This window comes from Aotus nancymaae, unplaced genomic scaffold (genome assembly GCF_030222135.1).
Source record: "Aotus nancymaae isolate 86718 unplaced genomic scaffold, 86718_ANA_hifiasm-v0.15.2.pri h1tg000032l_0, whole genome shotgun sequence".
In the NCBI taxonomy this organism is placed as follows: domain Eukaryota; kingdom Metazoa; phylum Chordata; class Mammalia; order Primates; family Aotidae; genus Aotus; species Aotus nancymaae.
In genome coordinates, this window is record NW_026988445.1 from 29,144,857 (window position 1) to 29,163,295 (window position 18,439).

Here is an 18,439-nt window from a genome sequence, read left to right on the forward strand (position 1 = left end):
CCATTCCAACCCAGTTTCTAGGCCAGCAGTTGGAATTCTGGTAAACTCGCTGTTTTATTACCATCCCCTCCCTGGTAGTGCTAGTAATTCATGTCATGGTGGTTGGCTAATTCTGTTTCCTCTCCTCCTGGGCATATAGCTAGACTGTAATTCCTAGATTCTCTTGCAGATAGAGGGGAGCTGGGAATTATGGTCTAGCTAGACCATGTGACCTAGTTTTTGCCAGTGAAATGTGGATGGAGGTGATGTGTGCCGCTTCTAGGCCTGGTCCATGAAAACTTCCCATGTGGGAGGTGTTTTTCCTTTTACAGCTTGATACATCCAATAGAGTGACATTAGAAGCCATCTGAAAATTATGGAACCACAAGATGGAAAAAGCTGGGTCCCTGTACGAGTTTCTGGAGGAAAGCCATCCACAGATCAGGAAAGTCCATTTTGGATTTTATGTGAGCCACCTCCATGGCTATTGTGTTAAGCCACTGGAGGCTGGAGTTCATTACAGCAGTGACTGTTATCCTCACATAGCGCCATTATTGATTTTGCTCCACAGGAACCCAGGGAAGGGTTTGGGTCCTTTAGGTATCTTGGTGAGCACTGTCCCAGGTGGAAACTGGTTAACAGGATGGCCCCATTCAGGGAGGGCTGATGGGGTATAGAAGAGCCAGCGTCGCTTTGCTACCTCTGATAAGCATGACGTAGACTTCTCCATGAGTCCCCAGCTGTGGATATCAGATACATTTGTGTAGATTCATGAGAGAGTTCAGGAGTTTTCTGAAATTGTCTCTGAATTTGTTTGCAGGAAGGTAGGGGTTAGTAACTAATGGTACCACTTTATACACAGAGCAAGTAAACTCCATTTTGACCATAGTCAACTGTAGTAATAGAATTCAGTGTTTTCAGTATCCCAGATAGGAGAAGTAACAGAAACTTCATCCATTTCATCTTCATGTATAGTAAAGCGATATGTCTGAAAGGGAGGGGTAAGAGAAACAAGACCGGGGTGCATGCTGTTGAAATGGCTGTGAAGGGGAGAAGGTTTGGTCATAGTAGCAGGGTCCAGGTAGCGTGGGGATTCATTATTTTCATCTTTAAAGGAGTTAGAAACAAGTGTTTAGAGGTGCCATGCTGTAATGAAACCAGGCCAGAAGCCAGGCTGTAGATGCTGTAATTCAAGGAAGCTTTTGGTTAATTTAAAGGGATGGTAGTTACGCCAGCTCCTAACCCATAGCCACCTTCTGTTTCATTTTTGTGATTACTGAGAAATGACACTCAACTGTTTATTTTTTCTTAAAACTACTGAGTTTGAGGCCGGGCGCGGTGGCTCACGCCCGTAATCCCAGCACTTTGGGAGGCCAAATCCAAGGCGGGTGGATCACGAGGTCAAGAGATTGAGACTATCCTGGTCAACATGGTGAAACCCCGTCTCTACTAAAAATACAAAAAAATTAGTTGGGCATGGTGGCTCGTGCCTGTAATCGCAGCTACTCAGGAGGCTGAGGCAGGAGAATTGCCTGAACCCAGGAGGCGGAGGTTGCGGTGAGCCGAGATCGCGCCATTGCACTCCAGCCTGGGTAACAAGAGCGAAACTCCATCTCAAAAAAAAAAAACTACTGAGTTCAACTGGCCGGCGCAGTGGCTCACGCCTGTAATCCAAGCACTTTGAAGGCCAAGGTGGGCAGATCACCTGAGGTTGGGAGTTCAAGACCAGCCTGACCAACATGGTGAAACCTCGTCTTAAAAAAAAAACAAAAAAAACTACTGAGTTCATTTTGTACCAGCTCCAGTTTCTACTGAGAGCTCGTTTATGCCGTATTTCCTTTGCTCACGTAACTCTAACAGTGCGTGGTTTTTACTGAAATCTTATATTTCTGTCTCTCTAAGTTATAAACTTACTGATGACAAAATGTATTTATTATTTGAGTTCTGTAATGCATATGACATTGTCTTTTTTCTGTATACAGTGCTGATAATATTAGCTGAGGGTACGTAACTAGTTGTGTGGTGTTATTAGAAAATGAATCTGTAAAGGTGGGCGGGGCCCTTCAGTGGATGATCTTGTTCAGTGTGCTAGGGTCCTGGATTTCGTTGTGTAAGCGATACAAATCCATAATGCTGAGAAGGCAGAAGACTAGATTTGGGCTTTTAGAAAGAAAACCCTAGCCAGGTGTGGTGGTGCAAGCCTGTAGTCCCAGCTACTCAGGAGGCTGAGATGGAAGATTGCTTGAGCTTGGGAGTTCGAGACCAGCCTGGGAAACATCTCAGGATTAAAAAAAAAAAAAAGCAAAACAAAAAAAGAAAGCAAACTCTAGCTGTAGGGTGGTAGTTCCATTGGCATGTGGACCCGAGCAGTGCTTTTGATTCTGGGTGAGCTTCAGAGCTGCTGCGTAACGTGGCTCGTCTGGAACTGCATGCGAAAGAGCGACACAGCCGGCACACCCCGGGCCTTTCCAGCCCACCCGGACCTGGTGGCCGTTAGGAACCCCCAGCCCACAGCCAGGCAGAGTCCACGATGTCTCCACAGCTGGCACACCCGGGGCCTCTCCAGCCTACCCGGACCTGGTGGCCGTTATGAACCCCCAGCCCCCAGCCAGGCAGAGTCCATGATGTCTCCAAAGGGGCAGGTGTGGGTAGCACACGCGCCTTAGCCACACCCTGGCAAGTTACTGTCTCTTTTCATAACAAAGCTTTCCTGGGCACTCACCCTGCCAATTGTATTCTGCCGAGATATCCTCTCTCTGAGTCAGTGAACGTGGAATGCCCTTGTCTACGCTGAGAGAAGGACATAAAGGATTATGGATGAAAAGGCCTCTATTATTATTTCAAAATATCCTCTCCCACAAACATCTCCTACATAAAAACAAAACGAAACAAAATTCCATCCACTAAAACCTCCGACTAATGCCTTATGATTCACTGTGTTTCTCTTTATAACTAAGAATCTTAAAAAAAGTTTGCTCTGGCCGGTTGCAGTGGCTCACGCCTGTAATCGCAGCACTTTGGGAGGCTAAGGCATGTGGATCATGAGGTCAGGAGTTTGAGACCAGCCTGGCCAACATGGTGAAAACCCGTCTCTACTAAAAATATTAAAAAAGAATTAGCCAGGCATGGTGGTATGCGCCTGCAATCCCAGCCAGCTACTCAGGAGGCTGAGGCAGGAGAATCACTTGAACTCGGGAGGCAGAGGTTGCAGTGAGCCGAGATTGTACCATTGCACTCCAGCCTGGGGCACACAGTGAGACTCCGTCTCAAAAAAAAAAAGGTTTGCATTTTATTGAGCACTCTGTTGCTTCTTCAACATGCAATTTGTAATTTGACTTCCATCTCCCCGTCCCATCCCGTTCAAGCAGTTTTCCTGAGGCTGTGACTTGTCTCTTCCTTTGCTTTTCATACCATTGTCTTTTGTTTTCTTTTCTTTTTTTTCCTTTTTGAGACAGTCTCGTTGTGTTGCCCCGGCTGGAGTGCAGAGGCGTAGTCTTGACTCAGTGCAGGCTCTGCCTCCTGGGGTCAAGCGATTCTCCTGCCTCAGCCTCCCAAGTAGCTGGAACTACAGGCATGTGCCACCACGCCCAGCTAACTTTTGTATTTTTAGTGGAGACGAGATTTCACCCTGTTGGCCAGGCCGGTCTTGAACTCCTGACTTCAAATCATCCACCTGCCTCAGCCTCCCAAAGTGCTGGGATTCCAGGTGTGAGCCACCACATCCAACATTGTTTGTTTTCATCCAACATCTCTGACTCTTTCTTCTCAGCCTCTGTTTCAGGACAATTATCTTCTATCTGGACTATTAATGTCTACTAGAGCTTCATCTTCCTTGACAGCCTCTCTGGGAAATCTCTTTCATACCTAAATCTGTATCTTAACCTGGAAAACATTTTTAAAGTCTATGTTTAAAAAGCTCTTCTTGGGCTGGGCGCGGTGGCTCACGCCTGTAATCCAAGCACTTTGGAGGCCAAGGCGGGCGGATCCCCTGAGGTCGAGAGTTCAAAACCAGCCTGACCAACATGGTGAAACCCTGTCTTATGGAAAAAATAATAAAATAAAATAAAATAAAAAACCCTTCTTAGTTCAAAGGTAAGATTTTAGGAAAATTAAATTTAAAACTTAAAAGAAAATAACAGTAATAGAAACTAGATTTGAAAATGGAAATGACAGGCTGGGCATGGTGGCTCATGCCTATAATCCCAGCACTTTGGGAGACCAAGGCAGGCAGATCGCTTGAGGTCAGGAGTTTGAGACCAGCCTGGCCAACATGGCAAAACCCTGTCTCTACTAAAAATACAAAAATTAGCCAGGCATGGTGGTGGACCCCTATAATCCCACTTACTCGGGAGCCTGAGGCAGGAGAATTGCTTGAACCCAAGAACAGTGGTTGCAGTGAACCAAGATCATACCACTGCACTCCAGCCTGGGTGACAGAGTGAGACTCTATCTCAAAAAAAAGGAAAAGATGGAAATGATATTAGAATCTATGAGACACAATCAAATTAAGACTCATTAAATGCCTATATAAAGAAAGATGAAAGCATGAAAAAAATGAATAGAGCAATCCAACTCAAAAAAAGCTAGAAAAAAATGTAAACTGAAAGAAGGCAGAAAGGAGAAATGAATGATGATTAAAAACAGAATTAATGGGGCTGGGAAACAGGGTAACAGCAGGAACCAAAAATGAAAGTTTGTTTTTGTTTTTGTGTGTGAAAGGCTAATAGAAAGATAAACCACTAGCAGTGTTTTATTTAGGAAAGTACAAATACACAAGATAACTTGGGAGACGTCATCATTAAAACATAGGAAAAATTAAAATATAATGAGAGTAGTTCATACAGCTCTATACAAGCAAATTTGAACATCTAGCTAAAGCAATTGACTTTCTAGTAAAATAAAATTTGCTGGAACCAATCCTAGTCATATGTGTATAGATTGGAAAACTTGATATTGTTATAATGGCAATACTCCCCAAATTGATTAACAGATTCATTGCAATCGCTATCAAAATCCCAGTAGTCTTTTTTTTTTTTTTTAAAGAAATTGACAGTTACTTCTAAAATTTTTATAGAAATGCAAGGGGCCTAGAATAGCCAAAACAATCTTGAAAAAAGATAACAAAGTGGAACTGCTATTTCCCAATTTCAAAATTTACTAAAAAGCTACAATAATCAAGACTGTGATACTGGCATAATGGTGTAAGGCTAGACACATAGATCAATGGAATAGAATAGAAAGTCTGGAAATAAACCCTTACATTTATGGTCAATTGATCTTCAATAAAGGTGGCAAGACAATTTAATAGAAAAAAGAATAGTCTTTACCACAAATGCTGCTAGGAGTACTGAATATCCACATGCAAATGAATGAAGTTGGACCCTACCACATACCATATATGTAAATTAACTCAAAATGTATAAAAAGCTGGGGGCAGTGGCTCATGCCTATAATCCCAGCACTTTGGGAGGCCAAGGTGAGCAGATCACCTGAGGTCAGGAGTTCGAGACCAGCCTGGCCAACATGATGAAACCCCATCTCTACTAAAAATACAAAAAAAATTAGCTGGATGTGGTGGCACATGTCTGTAATCCCAGCTTCTTGGGAGGCTGAGGCAGAGGAATCTCTGGAACCCAGGAGGCGGAAGTTGCGGTGAGCTGAAATTGCGCCTCTGCACTCCAGTCTGAGCAACAGAGCAAGACTCTTGTCTCAAAAAGAAAAAAAAAAAGATAAAAGATCTCAATAAAGAGATAAAACTATAAGACCCTTAGAAGAAGACATGGGTGTCAATGTTTGTGATGTTGGATTAGACAGTAGTTTCTTAGATACAATATCTAAATCAAGCAACCCAAGACAAAAATAGATACATTGAATTTCACCAAAATTAAAAAACTTTTTTGCCTTAAAGGACACTGTCAAGAAGATAAAGAGACAAGCCACAGTGTGGGAGAAAATATTTGCAAATCATATATCTGGTAAGGCGTCTAGCATCTGGAATGTATAAAAAACTGACAATAAAAAGACAGCCCAATTAAAATGTGGACAAAGTATTTGAACAGACATTTCTCTAAAGAAGATATTTAATGGCCAAAAAAAATATGAAAATATGCTAGCATCATTAGTCATCAGGGAAATGCAAATCAAAACCAAATGAAATACTACTTTAGATCCACTAGGATGGCTATAATTTTAAAAATGAAAAATAGCAAATGTTGGTGGAAATATAAAATGGCGCAACCACTTTAGAAAACAGTTTAGTAGTTCCTGAGAAAGTTAAATGTAGAGTTAACATATGACCCAGCAAATTCATTCCTAGGCATATACTGAAGAAAAATGAAAAAAATATGTCCACACAAAAACTTGTGGATGAATGATCATAGTAGCACTATTTATAATAGCCAAAAAATAGAAACAACTCACCTGTCAATCAGGTGTTGAATGGATAAACGAAATATAATATATTCATAAAATAGAATATTATTCAGCTATAAAAAAGAATGAAGTGCTGATACATGTAACAAAGCGGATGAACCTAGAAAACATTATGCTAAGTGAAAGAAGCTGGACACAGAAGGCCACGTGTGTATGACATTTACATGAAATGTCCAGAGCAGGCAAATCTGTAGACACACAGATTAGTGGTTGTGAGGAGATAAAGGGAGGGAGGGATGGGTGTAAGTGCTAACAGGTATGGGGATTCTTTACGGGGTGATGAAGATGTTCTAGGATTAGAAGGTGATGGTAGCTTGACCTTGTGAATATACTAAAAACCTCTGGGTTATACACTTAAAAAATCAATTGATGAAAAAAGCAAAACCAACAAACTGATCTTATAAAGTTAGAAAATCTAAACACACCAATTTACATACAATCATTAGGCAAGTTTTCGGCATTTTCTCACCAAAAGGCTTCAATCCAGATAGTTTCATAGGAGAATACTATCAAAGAAGAAAATTTTAATTCTGATGCTACCTCATCTCTTTCAGAGAATAGGAAAAGAAGGAAAACCTCCAAATTCTTTTTCCAGAGTAAGTATAATGTTGACACCAAAACTTAATAAAGATTGCATTAAAAAATCTTACAAAACAATCTTATGAATATCCGTACAAAAATTGTAAATAAAATATATTAGCAACAAAATTCAGTGACACACTTAAGCAAACAGAGATTTATTCCAGAAATGTAAAAACAGCTATGTGTTGGGAAGTTTATTAATGTAATTCACCGTATAAACAGATCTGTGAAGAAAAATCATAGGCTTATCTCCATAGAGGCATTTGACAGAATTCACACATTCATAATTTTAAAGACTCAATAAAGTCAAAATTAAGGACATGCTTTGTTAGCATAAAATATGTATGTTTCAGCCCAAAATCTAGTTTCATACTTAATAAGAAGGCACAAACAGCATTTTTGTTAATGTCAGAAATAAAATAAAGATATCCACATTTGCTATTATTTATCATGGACTAGAGGCATTAACCATTACAATTAAACAAGTGATAACAGACGTAAGTATTTGATGTTAAATGGTAGAAGGTAGAAAAGATAGAAGAAGCCGGTAATCCTAGCAGTTTGGGAGACTAAGGTGGGTGGATCACCTGAGGTCAGGAGTTCAAGACCAGCCCGGCCATCATAGTGAAACCCCATCTTTAAAAAAAAAAGAAAAGAAAAGATAGAAGAAAGAACTGTCTTTATTCATGGATATATGATTTAATAGCTGGAAATCCCAAGATAATAAATGGAAAAACTACAAAGAAAAATAATATTTGCTAAAGTATAGTAGTCAATAACATTAATACATAGACATTAAGAGTGTTCAACTACACAAACAAATAAGGATCATTTACAATACAACAGAAAAGCTAAAATTTATAGATGAAAATATAACAAAAAACATATAAATGCTACATTCAGATAATCTGAAAGAGATAAAATTAGATGAACAAATAGACATACGTTTTTGTATAAGAGGACTTGAAATCATAAGGATGCCAAATAATCCTACATTAGCTTATTAAGTTAACACAATCTCAATTAAAATATCAAGAGACCTTTTCTGGAATTAGATAAGCGAATTTTAATTTTAACATGAAAAAATAAATTAGCAAGAATAGGCGCCAGGCGCAGTGGCTCATGCCTGTAATCCCAGCACTTTGGGAGGCCGAGGCGGGCAGATCACAAGTTCAGGAGATGGAGACTATCCTGGCTAACACTGTGAAACCCTGCCTCTACTAAAAAAATACAAGAAATTAGCTAGGTGTGGCACGCGCCTGTGGTCCTAGCTACTCGGGAGGCTGAGGCAGGAGAATCGCTTGGACCCAGGAGGCGGAGGTTACGGTGAGCTGAGATCATGCTACTGCACTCCAGCCTGGGCAACGGAGTGAGACTTTGTCTTAAAAAAAAAAAAAGAAAGAAAAAGAAAAAAAATTTATTAGGTGCATACACTTGAGGGGTGGCAAAAAACAAAACAAAACAAACAAAAGAATAGGCAAGAAGACTCTGATGAAGAGTGAGGAGGTGAGAATAGGCAAGAAAACTCTGATGAAGAGTGAGGAGGTGAGTTTAGCTTTAGTTGATATTAAAACATATTGCAAATCCTCTGTTGTTAAAAGAATGTGGCATAATAGATCAATGAAATAGAATAGAACATCCAGAAATTGTTCCAAGTGCATAAGGAAAGTTAATATAGGATGTAAATGGCATCTCTGACATGTAGGGAAAGGATAGATTTAACTGGATAGCTATTTGGAAAAGTATAAAATTGGATCTGTACTTCATGCTGGATAGTAAGATAAAGTTTGTGTGCAACAAGTATCTAGGTTAAAACAGAATCTTAAAGTATTTAAAAATATGAATGAATTCCATTGTAAACTTAAGTAGGAAAAATAAAACAAAAGCCAGATGTAAACAGATTTTAATAAAATTTTACGTAATAAAATTTCAAGCAAAAAAGATAATTATAAAATCAAGAGATAAATAACACCTTGAGAAAAATCTTACATTGTTAATGGCTAATATCCCTGATACTGTGTAAAAGTGGTAACTCTTTTAAAAATATTTGATAAATCAGAAATCTCCATTCCTTGACCACACAGAAAAAAGGAATCTAGTATGCCATTATTTAGAAATTTAATCTTTTCAAAAGTGCACTCCCGTATTTACTGCATTATTCCCAATAGCCAATATATGGAATTAACCCAAGCATCCAAACAAATGAATGGATAAGGAAAATGTGATATGTATACACAGTGGAGTATCATCCAGTGTTTTAAAAAACATCTTATTTTGAAATAATTTTAGAGTTATGTGAATGCAAAAAAGTAGTACTCAGCATGGGCAATATAATGAGACCTTGTCTCTACAAAAAATTAAAAAGATAGGCATGGTGGCACATGCCTGTGGTTCCAGCTACTCAGGAGGTTGAGGTGGCCGGATTGCTTGAACCCAGGAGTTCGAGGCTGCAGTGAGCTATGATGGCATCACTGCACTCCAGCCTGGGCAACAGAGTGAGACCCTGACTCTTAAAAAAACAAAAATTGCAATAGAGTTTCTGTGTATCCACCCCATTTCTCTTAATGTTCGCATCTTACGTGACTACAGTACAGTGATCAAAACCAAGAAATTAGCATTGGTTAAATACCATAAACTGAACCGCAGGCTTGCCGGGGTCTCCCCAGCGTTTCCTCTCATCCCCCTGGGATCCAGACAGACCCGTGTGCTGCACTGTTGCCTGGACTCCTTAGCCCTCCGATCTGGACGATTTCTCGGTCTTTCTGTCTTTCGCGACCTTGACACTTGAAAAATCCTGCTGAATTCTTGTGTAGAGTGACCCTCAGTTTGGGTTTGCCGGGTATTTTCCTGTGATTAGTTTGAGGGGGTCTGGTTTTGGCGGGAACACCACACCCAAGCGAGTCTGTGCTCTTCGGGAGCGTTGTGTCGGGCAGCACACGATGCTGCTGTCTTAGAACTGTGCTGGAAACCTTCATGGCTCGCTTGAGATGGTGTCTGCCAGCTTTCCCCACAGCAAAGCTTTTAATTCTCCTTTCGTGTTTGGTAAATATCTTGGGGGAGACACTCGGAGACTGTGCAAATACCGTTTCCCCGCAAACTCGTGCCCAGAAATAGCATCACCGGTTGATCTTGCCTGTGACCGACTGTGGCGTTTGCCAAATGGTGCTTCAGTGTTACATTTAAAGGGGAAATTCCAGGACAGTGAGCTTGCTCTTGTTTTGTTTGAGTAGTCGGCAGCCATTTGGCAACGTGGCATTTAGAATTACTTAGGCCTTCGCAACACAGAAAAGTGCGGTAGGCCATTAATTCAGTCAACATTTGTTAAACCCCTGTTATGACCAAAGCCTCTTTGAGAAATATACAGACAGCATGGTGGTCTGGTCTGCACCTGAGTCTTCTTCCCTGCCACTGCTTTTCCCTTTGAATCACACTGACCATCAAGATTTGTTCCAAGATGTTGTCACAAAAAGTGCTGAGGGACAAGCCCAGGAGTCAGGATGGGACCAGCTCCCAGTTTTGCCCCGTGCTAGCTATGTCACCAGCAGGGCGAGTTGGATGTCGTCTCAGAGTTCTGGTCTCCTTATTTTTAAAATGGGGAGTATAATATAGACGGATGTGAGAATTAAATGAGTGGATACATATGAAAGTGCTGTTTTATTGAAAGGCATTTTTCAAGCTATAACGTGTTCTACAAATTCATTAATTATTGGCTGGGCACGCTGCCTCATGCCTGTAATCCCAGCACTTCAGGAGGCCGAGGTGGGAGGATCACCTGAGATTGGGAGTTCAAGACCAGTCTGACCAACATGGAGAAACCCTCTCTCTACTAAAAATACAAAAATTAGCTAGTGTGGTGGCACATGGCTGTAATCTCAGCTGCTCAGGAAGCTGAGGCAGGAAAATTGGTTGAACCCAGGAGGCGGAGGTTTCAGTGAGCCGAGATTGCACCATTGCACTACAGCCTGGGCAACAAGAGTAAAATGTCACCTAAAAAAAGAAAAAAAAAAAAGAATAAGAAATGAGTGGATATATATGAAGGTGCTGTTTAATTGAAAGGCATTTTTCAAGTTATAAAGTGTTCTACAAATTCATTAATTACTGGCTGGGCATGGTGCCTCATGCCTATAATCCCAGCACTTTGGGAGGCCGTGGTGGGAAGATTGTTTGAGCCCAAGAGTTCAAGACCAGCCTGGCCAACATAGTGAGGCCCTGTCTATTAAAAAAAAATCATGAATTATTCAACAAATATTTGATTCCCTATTAAATGTGAGCTCCTTCTAGGTGTTAGAATATAGCAACGAAAGACAAGGCCTCTGCCCTCAAGGAACGTACATTTTAGAGGGAAAAATGGATAATATACAAGTAAACAAGTAACAAACACACTTTCAAATAGTAGTAAATAAAACAGGATGATGCAACCAAATGTGTTATAAAGAAAATAAAGGATAAGGTATTAGAGAATTGGGGCGTGGTTAGGCAGGATGGAACAGTTTAGAGGTTCTGGTCAGGAAAAGTGCCTCTGGAAGTAATTTCTGAGTTAACATCTTTAAGATTAGAAGGAGACAGCTGTGTGAACTAGGGGAGAGCAAATATAAAGGTCCTTTGAAGGGGAAAGGGTTAGGATATTGGAGAAAAGCAAAGAGGATGGTGTACCTGTGAGGCGGCTAGAGGGCGGCATAGGGCAAGACAAAAAGACTGGCAGGGCCAAATTATGTAGAGCATTACATGCCATGAAAAAGGGCTGGACGTGGTGGCTCATGTCTGTAATCCCAGCATTTTGGGGGGCCGAGTTGGGAGGATCATGAGGTCAAGAGATAGAGACCATCCTGGCCAACATGGTGAAACCCTGTCTCTACTAAAAATACAAAAATTAGCTGGGCGTGGCACCTGTAGTCCCAGCTGAGGCAGGAGAATCGCTTGAACCCAGGAAGTGGAGGTTGCAGTTAGCCGAGATTGCACAACTGCTCCAGCCTGGGTACAGAGGAGACTCTGACTCAAAAAAAAAAAAAAAAAAGAAAAAAAAAGAAAAAGAAAAGAAAAAGAAGTTTATCAGTGCAGTTTATCAGGAAGAAGTTCATCAGGAAGCTATTGAAGGGTTTTAAGCAGGGCATTACATGTTACGATTTCCATTTTAAAAAGATTGTTGTGGCTGCTGTGAGAATGGATTGAGATGGCCGGCAAGAGCAGAAGCAGAATGACAGCCCATGGTCTACTGCAGGAGGCCAGGCAGGAGGGATGGTGACCAGGCAAGCTTGGTGGCAGTGGCTGTAAGATCTTATTATTGTTATTGTTATGGGCTGAATTACGTCCCCTCCAAATTCATGTTTGAAAGTCTTGACCTCCAGTATCCCTCGGAATGTAACCTTAGTTGGAGGATAAGGTCTTTAAGGAGGTGTTTAAGTTAAAAAAAGCCTAAACAAAAAGAGGGGTGATTAAGTTAAAACGAGGCTATTAGGATGGGACCTCAGCCAATCTAACTTGTGTACTTATATGAAGAGGAAGTTTGGACACCCAGAGAGACACTGGGGATGCTCACACCCAGAGGGGTGACCGTGTGGGGGCACACACAGGGAGAAAAATTGTCCCCTACAAATTAAGGAGAGGCCTCAGAAGCAGCCAACCTGCTGACACCTTGATCTGGGATCTCTGGCCTCTGGAACTGGGAAAATCAATTTCTGTGGTTTAAGCCACACAGTCTATGGCAATTTGTTATAGCAGCCCTAGCAAACTGAAACAGCTATGAAAATGATGATTACGGTGGTGATTTATTCATTGTATTTATCACTACCTAAAATTAGCTTAGATTTGTGTTTATTCTTTCACTGTCCTGATTGTAAGTTCCATTTGAGCAGGGATTTTGTCTAATTCACAGTAATCACAGCTCCGAGGGGAGTGCCTGTGCCATGGCAGATGAAAAGTGCCTGTGTGGTTAAATTATTTATCGATCACTCTGTCTAATGTCCAGTATTTTACAGAGCTTTCGTTTTTGATGATGTGCAGAAGATCCAGAGTTCATTAGGAGGCTGTAAACTCTAGCACATAGGACTATATAAGAAATAATACTGCAGCAAGTTAGAACCAGGTGTTCAGGAAGCATATTTCAGCAGTGGAAAAATGATCTCTTGATTAGAGGGACCTTGGAAAATGAGGGTTTTTTTGAACAGAATAGCTCTGCTGAATAAAGAGATTTAGCCATTATTTTAGCTTCATTTCATGACTTTTCCAAAATACGGTTAATGTGTGAAAAACGCCTTCTGTAAGGGAAGGGTCTTTATTTTGTTCTCTGCTGTACTGTAAATGATTCCAGCACATAATAGGGTTCAAATATTCATTAAATGAATGAAAATCATTTTCACATCCCGCTTTGTCCTTAGACATTTTTGAATTGCTTTCAGTGTTCTCTTATCCTTAGCATAATACTAGCTATTTAACAGAGCAGGTAAAATGTTTTGTCTACTTTTTTGGTCTCTTACTATTGTGTCAAATGTTTTGAGTCTGGTCTTCCCTTTGGGATGTTTCTGACCTTAGGCTGCCCTTAAACTAAAGTCACAACCTAGCACAATGGCACTGGCTCCACCTTGTGTCCAGAACGTGATACTACACCCACTAAGTGCCAGCCTGCCAAGAGCCAGGCTTCAACTGGGTCAAACATTTTAAGAGGTCCAAATGATTTTATGACCAAAACACCAAAAGCATTGGCAACAAAAGCCAAAATAGACAAATGGGACCTAATCAAACTCCACAGCTTTTGCACGGCAAAAGAAACAGTCAATAGAGTGAATCGGCAACCAACAGAATGGGAAAAAATTTTTGCAGCCTACCCGTCTGACAAAGGGCTGATATCCAGAATTTACAATGAACTAAAAAAGATTTACAAGAAAAAAACAAACAAGCCCATTCAAAAATGGGTGAAGGATATGAACAGATACTTTACAAAAGAAGACATACATGAGGCCAACAAACATATGAAAAAATGCTCATCATCACTGGTCATTAGAGAAATGCAAATCAAAACTACATTGAGATACCATCTCACGCCAGTTAGAATGGCGATCATTAAAAAATCTGGAGAAAACATGCTGGAGAGGATGTGGAGAAATAGGAACACTTTTACACTGTTGGTGGGAGTGTAAATTAGTTCAACCACTGGGGAAAACAGTGTGGCGATTCCTCAAGGACCTAGAAATAGAAATTCCATTTGACCCAGCAATCCCATTACTGGGCATATATCCAAAGGATTATAAATCGTTCTACTATAAGGACACATGCACACGAATGTTCATTGCAGCACAGTTTACAATAGCAAAGACCTGGAACCAGCCCAAATGCCCATCGATGATAGACTGGACAGGAAAAATGTGGCACATATACACCATGGAATATTATGCAGCCATTAAAAACGAGGAGTTCACATCCTTTGTAGGGACATGGATGAACCTGGAAAACATCATTCTCAGCAAACTGACACAAGAACACAAAATCAAACACTACATGTTCTCACTCATAGGCAGGTGTTGAACAAGGAGAACACATGGACACAGGGAGGGGAGCACTATACACGGGGGTCTGTTGGGGGGGAGGGGGGATAGCGGGGGGGGTGGGGAGTTGGGGAGGGATAGCATGGGGAGAAATGCCAGATATAGGTGAAGGGGAGGGAGGCAGCAAATCATACTGCCACGTATGCACCTATGCAACAACCTTGCATGTTTTTCACATGTACCCCAAAACCTAAAATGCAATAAAAAAAAAAAAAAAGAGGTCCAAATGCTATACATAATTAAATGATGACACCACGATTGGGCCACCTTATTGTGACTCATTTGCTCTGAAATAATCTTACTCCTGTTGAGAGAGTGAGAGATCATTTTTCCACTGCTAGGAAAGTTAGAGTGGATTATTTCAGAGCCCACTAGTATACGTATGGTACAGGTACAGAAACACGTTTTTTATACTTGTAACCATAAAGGCTTTTGGAGTTAGTGTGTACTTCTTGTCAGTATAAGACATCTACTTTGACAAAAGAAATCGAATGTTGACTGAGTGGTGGCTCATGCCTGTAATTCCAGCACTTTGGGAGGCTGAGGCAGGAGGATCACTTGAGGTCAGTAGTTCAAGATCAGCCAGGCCAACATGGTGAAATTCCATCTCTGCTAAAAATACAAAAAATTAGCTGGGTGTGGTGGTGGGTGTCTGTAATCCCAGCTACTTGGGAGACTGAGGCAGGAGAATTGCTTGAACTTGGGAGGCAAAGGTTGCAGTGAGCCGAGATCATGCCACTGGACTCCTGCCTGGGTGACAGAGCGAGACTCTGTCTCAAAAATGAGAGAAATCAAATGTCTCTGCATATTGTAAATACTTTATCTGGAATGGTTGATTTTCATTTTCTTTGAAAAGCTTACCAAAATTGAGGAGCTAGCATTGTTTTCTAATCCCATGAAATCGACTTAGGAGGAAGAAAATTACTTTTCAAAGAGACAACTTTTTTTTTCAAGAGTAGTGTTTAATTTCTGTTTTGTAGATATGGTAGAATATGCAGTGAGTTGGTCGTGGCCACTCTAAATGAACTGGTTCTAGATGAACCCGTGTAGGGACAGCCCTGGGAAGGCCTCTTTACCTGTCTGCATGGAGTGACTGACTCTCACCATCAGTGATGTGCTGGGGCCAGATTGTGCCGACTTATCCCAACTCACAAGAGCTGATGGCTGTATTTCAGGAATTCTGCAAACTGTTGTTAAAAGCTAGTTTATATTAAAATAAATGATATATACTTAATTCAGTTATGTTAAAAACAAAGGCGTTTTCTTCAGCAGCTCTTATCTAAGATCAGAACATAGAGAAGATGAGGATGGTGCCTGCACAGGCTGACACACAAATCTGTGAAGCGTTCCATACTTTCGCAGGTTATTCTGTATAAAATGCAAAATAAATGCTTTTGTTAACAATATAAAAAAGAAAGGTAATAAATACTCAAAATTTACTACTTCCTAATTACTCTGTTCTACTCATAGTTATGCTTTGAGGGTGCGTCCAGTGTGCGTGTGGTGGGTGTATGGCATAATGGTGTGTATGCTACTGCGCATCTCTTCCAGACTCCACCTTTAGTGGTTTCAGGTTTGTAACTGGCGGCTTGATATTGATGATGGCACAATGGAAATAAAAAAGGCTCTAAATCAGAGCTTTTGGCCTACGAGGAGCCAGTGATAACCAGCAAATTAGTGTATGCAAAATGACCTTATATCTTCTTTCTTTACTCCAAAAGCTTAACAAAAGAAGGAATTAGCCAGGTGCTGTGGCTCACGCCTGTAATCCCAGCTGTTAGGGAGGCAGAGGCGGGAGGATAGCTTGAGCCCAGGAGTTTGAGACCTGCCTGGGCAATATAGCGAGACCCCGTTCTCCACAAAAAGGAAAAAACAAAAAAAGACAAAATAAAAAAAAGGAATTATTAAATTTAAAAAAAAACTATTTTAATTTTATTTTACTACATTGGTTTCAGTTTATTTTGTTATTTATTTTTATTATTATTATTTTTCGAGATGCAGTCTCTCTGTCACCCAGGCTACAGTGCAGTGGCGCCATCTTGGCTCACTGCAGCCTCCGCCTCCTGGGTTCAAGTGATTCTCCTACCTCAGCCTTCCCAGTAGCTGAGATTACAGGCGCCCACCACCATGCCTGGCTAATTTTTTTTGTATATTTAGTAGAGACAGGGTTTCACCATGTTGGTCAGGCTGGTCTTGAACTACTGACCTCAAGCAATCCACCCACCTTGACCTCCCAAAGTGTCGGAATTACAGGCGTGAGCCACTGTGCCCAGCCTGGTTTTAGTTTTTTAAATAGTTGTTTGAAAAGATAACTTTAATAATTTTAAATTCTTTAATAATTTTAATAATGTTAAAAATAGTTTTAAAAGGTTACTTTAATTTAATTTAATTTATTTATTTTGAGACAGTCTTGTTCTGTCACCCAGGCTGCAGTAGGATGGCACCATCATAGAGCACACTGCAGCTTCAACCTCCCTGGCTTAAGTGATCCTCCCATCTCAGCCTCCAGAGTAGCTGGAACTACAGGCACGCACTACCATGCCTGGGTAATTTTTAAATTTTATGTAGAAACAGGGGGTTACTGTATTACCCAGGTTGGTCTTGAACTCCTGGACACAAGTGATACTCCTGCCTTGGCCTTCCAAAGTGCTGAGATCACAGGCTTGAGCTCCCTTGCCTTGTCACCAGTAGAGGGCTGTGACTACAAGTTGTCCAGGGTGCTTTTTGTTTTGAACAAAGAATTGGACAAAATGCCCAAGAAAGCAAAGAAAGTATGACGCAACAAAAGAACGCAAGCAGGGATTTACTGAAAATGAAAGTACACTCCACGGTGTGGGAGTGCGCTGGAGCAGCAGCTCCAGGGCCGGGATGCAGAATCTTTTTGGGTCCAAACACCCACTAGAGGTTTCCCATTGGCCACTTCATGCTTCCCCCATGTAAATGAAGTGGTTGCCCACAGTCAGTCTGATTGGTTGCAGAAAGCAGCCAACCAGAGACTGAAGTGAAGTTACAAGGTCACACTCCTGTACTAATATCTGATTGGTTGTGAAAAGCAACCAATGAGAGGCTAGGGTGAAGTTACAAAGTTATACTTCTTTGCAAACAAAGACTTGGCAGGCAACCAGTCTGATTGGTTGTGGACAGCAACCATTCAGAGGCTGAAGCAAACAAAGATGCAAATAAACACTCAACTGGCAATCCGTCTGATTTGCTGCAGACAGCCAGTTTCCCATCTACCTCCCAGAAAAGGTGGGAGGTTTGCAAAGGGAGTAGCCTCTTTGCAAAGGTCCTTTTGTTACTTAGGATGGAAAGTTAGGGTTTTCCTTTCAATTTAGTTCTCTGAAGTCAGTGTGAAACAGCCTTAGGTTCCCTGCCTCCACACCCTGTTTCCCTGCCTCAGCCTGGCCTAAAAGCTTTACTTTAATCTTCAGTCAGTTCACTTAATTCAAAGTCTCATTTAGTAGAAATAGGCTAACCAACCTTAATATTATATATTTTATCAATTATTTTATATTTTTGTTTCATTTTCTAGTTCCTGTCTAATGTCTTGTTTTTTTCTTATTTCTAAACTTGTTTCTTTTTTCATCATCAAGCTATGAAGTTTTTCTTTCCTGACTCCTGTAACTTTATTTGCACTTATTTCAGTGTTTTTACATTTTTCTCTTCAGCTGTCTCCCTTTGCAGACCTTGATCTGTTTCTCAGAATTGATGTCCTGATCTTCTCCTGACCTGTGCTCCTTCTCGCCTTCTCTTTTATGCTTAGCTCACCTTTAGGATCCTCCCTGCTCCTGAGGCTGAACTGTTAGCAGCACGGTTTCCTCTGCTGTGGCCAGGATCCCAGCTCCATCCCGATACCATCTGGACATGTTCAGGGCCCACCTGGCCCCTTCTGCTGTGTTCCCATGTCC

At 41.0% G+C, this 18,439-nt stretch overlaps 1 protein-coding gene across 8 annotated transcripts in view; it reads left to right on the top strand.

The window, feature by feature from the left end:
* Positions 1–18,439, top strand: part of EFCAB2 (EF-hand calcium binding domain 2) — a 127,534-nt gene that overhangs the window by 45,417 nt on the left and 63,678 nt on the right. The gene's annotated exons all lie outside the window — the stretch shown is intronic.